Genomic DNA, 3,586 nt, shown 5'->3' with positions numbered 1-3,586 from the left:
AGACAGGGAGAGGGCTGCGTGGGGTTCACTAGTGGTGGGAAGGTGCTCGCCGGCGTGAGGGGAAGACGTCGGCTGTGGCGGTGAGGTTGGGCGGCGTGCGGCGGCGCTGGGCTGGAGGAGAAGAGAATCGGCTGAGGGAGAGGGGCGTGCAGTGCAAGCTGAAGGGAGAGGGAGGAGAGAAAGAAGGAAGGGAAAAGTGAGGGGGAACGAGAGAGGGGTATGGGTTTTATTCCTAACCCTTTATCTTGGGAACTTCAAAACGATCAAACGGTGGGCTTTAAATACTGATTTGAAATTGCGTAAACATTAACTTAACTAAAAGCACTGAGAGAAATTAAGATAGAATATTATTTAAACTAAACTTTAGTTTATAAAATAATATTCCTTCTAAACGATAAAGTCTTATTTAATATATTTAAAAGAATAAAACCATTTAATTAATAAGAGTTTTCAACATAATTTAAATCTCACAATATTTTAAATAACTAAAATCGTTTTAATAAAAATGATTTCCCACAATTATAATATTTTTGGAACTCTTCAAAAATATTATAATTTTCTTATTTAAAATTAAGCTTAGTTCAATAATACTGGAAATACCCCATATAAATATTTTCAAGGCATTTAAAACGCTGGACGTACTTTAGAAATCACATAACATCTTTAGAAACACGCCATCAAGATTTGGCATGCATAACGAGGCTCGCAGTCGAATTTGCTTAGGTCAGAAGGAAGGAGCGGGGTGTTACAATTATACAATCCAAATGGCATTCTACGAAAAGCATAAGTACTATAAGGACAAGTGAAAGTGGTTTTATCTTGGTCTTCTAATGCAATTTCAATTGATAATAACCAGAATAACCATCCAATAAACAATAGAAATGATGACCAGCCACATGTTCAAGAATTTGATCAATAAAAGAGAGAGGAAAATGATCTTTCCGGTTGGCAGCATTCAATTTTCTGTAATCAATGCACATTCGCCACCCAGTCACAAGTTTTGTAGGGACTAACTCTCCCAGGTTATTCTTCACCATACTAACGTCTAACTTTTTAGGAACAACCTTTGTAGGACTTACCCATTTACTATTAGCAATATGATATTTGATTCCTACATCTAATAGTTTCAACACTTCATTCTTCACCACTTCTTTCATGGTGGGATTAAGCCTACGATGGGGGTCTCTACGAGGGCTAGTTCCTTCCTCCAAATTAATTTTATGAGAACAGACCAGAGGACTAACACATTTTATATCAACAATGCTCCAACCTAAGGCTGACTTATGCTCACTTAGGGTCTGAATTAATTTCTCACCTTGAGATTCAGACAATTCAAATGAGATAATAACAGAAAAAGTATCACCTGGACCAAGGAAAGCATGCTTTAAATGCTTAGGCAGAGGCTTCAATTCAACTTTGGGTACTGCCACACTTGAAGGAATTTATTTTTCACCTTTCTCAGGCAACTCCACATACTTCATTTGCCATGCCCGAGTGTCATAATCCTGAGTTCTATAAAAAATAGCACAAATATCAACTACATCAGATGGATCACTGATAGAATCAAACTTAGAATTAACAAGAAAACACTCAAGGTGATCAAAGTCATGAGTTGTAGAAACTCCTCTATCCATGAGTGAGTCAATCATGTATGTCTGGTGGCTCTTGTCATCATATTTTGGTTGTTTTACAATATGGAAGATATTCACCTCGAGAGTCATGTTTCCAAAAGACAGCTTCATGAGTCCATTCCTACAATTAATAAGAGTATTAGCAGTGGCAAGTAAAGGTCTACCCAAAATTAAAGGAACTTTAGAAGTAGTATCAACAACAGAGCTAGTGTCAAGGATTAGGAAATCAACAGGATAATAAAATTTTTCAATTTGAAGTAGAACATCCTCTACCATACCCTGGGGTACTTTGACTTAACAGTCAGCCAATTGTAATACCACATTGGTTGTTTCTCCCAACCCCAACTGCAAATAAATAGGATATGACATTAGATTCATGCTAGCTCCTAAATCTAGCAAAGCTTGCCCAAACTCATGATTTCCAATGCTGCATGCAATGGTTGTGCAACCAGGAGGAATCTACTGCTCAATTAGAGCATTAACTTGCTTTGTCAAGAAAGTTGTCTTCTTCATATGGTACTTCCTCTTAACTGTACACAAATTCTTGAGAACTTTTGTATAAGTAGGAACTTGCTTAATCACATGCAAAAGATGAAGATTGATTTTTACCTGCCTTAAATTCTCTAGGATTTCATTGTTTGTTAGGATCCAGAGTTTGCTTACTTGATTTTGAAGCTTGAGGGAATGGCACCTTAATAGGACTATGTCACCTCAGGTTCCATGGTCAGCTCGACATCACTACTATCTTGACTCTTTTCCACATCCTTCAAATTCTCTTGTGCCATGTGTTGACCATAAGGTGTGGACTGAACTTGAGAATGGAACTTACCTTGCTCATTTACACTCAAGGAGCTCATCAATTTGGACATTTGGCTCTTTATATCATTGTTTTTTTCAACAAGCTGCGTAATCAAAGATTCAAACTTTTGGTTAATCTTACCTTGTGCCTCAATAAAAGCATGCAAAGTGTCTTCTAAAGGAATCCTAGAAGATGAAGGTGCATGATATGGTACAGGATATGATCTAGAGGGTTGTGCAGGCGGCTGGTTTTCAGACTTCCAACTAAAATTAGGGTGATTGAGCCACCCGGATTATAGGTATCAGAGTAAGGTGTAAAAGGTTTCTTGTACATATGTAAGGCATTACATTGTTCCTCATACATCCCTCTCATTTCAACAAGTGTGGTATACTCTTGGGCCAGGTGATCTACCCCGGCACACACAAAACATGGTCCAAAAGACTCTACATGATCTAATCACATGTGTTGGCTTTAAGTCCTTAGTCTTTAACACATCTAACTCCCTAGTGAGCATCTCAACCTTAGTCTTTAGGTTATCTTCTTCCCCGAGATGGTAAATTGCACCACCATTTGAGTGTTCTGTAGGTCGTGACCTATTTGTACTCTCAGTAGCACTAGGTCCAGTCCAAGTGTGAGTTTTTTCAATAAGCTCAATTAGGTATTCTATGACCTCATCAGGATCTTTCTGTAAGAACTCACCATTACACATCATTTCTACAAATTGACACTCTCTAGGTGTAAGTCCCTTATAAAAATTGCTCACTAAATGCCAATTCTCATACCCATGGTGAGGACACATACTCAACAACTCTTTAAATCTCTCCCAAGACTGATACAAAGTCTCACTGTCGTTTTGTGCAAATGTGGAGATTTGCCTTTTTAAAGCGTTGGTCTTATACTGGGGAAATTATTTATTAAAGAAGACCTGAGTCATCTCATTCCATGACCCAATAGATCATGATCTCAACGAGTATAGCCAACTCTTAGCTCTATCATTCAAAGATAAAGGAAAGAACTTAAGTCTCACAACGTCATTAGTTGCATTTTGACTATGAAAAGTCGCAACTACTTCCTCAAACTTCCTAATGTGCACATATGGATTTTCATTTTCCAAGTCATAAAAGTAGGGAGTAACTGTATCATCCTTGTTTTAAAA

General features: G+C 37.8%; 1 non-coding gene across 1 annotated transcript; it reads left to right on the top strand.

Moving 5' to 3' along the window:
• Positions 1 to 3,209: 3,209 nt before the first annotated feature.
• On the top strand, positions 3,210 to 3,317 carry LOC118349086. Its single transcript, XR_004802079.1, has one exon. It is a non-coding gene; the product is annotated as a small nucleolar RNA R71 (small nucleolar RNA).
• The last annotated feature ends 269 nt before the right edge of the window (positions 3,318 to 3,586 follow it).

This window comes from Juglans regia, chromosome 7 (assembly GCF_001411555.2).
Source record: "Juglans regia cultivar Chandler chromosome 7, Walnut 2.0, whole genome shotgun sequence".
In the NCBI taxonomy this organism is placed as follows: domain Eukaryota; kingdom Viridiplantae; phylum Streptophyta; class Magnoliopsida; order Fagales; family Juglandaceae; genus Juglans; species Juglans regia.
Note: the sequence above shows the minus strand (reverse complement) of the source record. Positions and strands in the feature narration are given on the sequence as shown.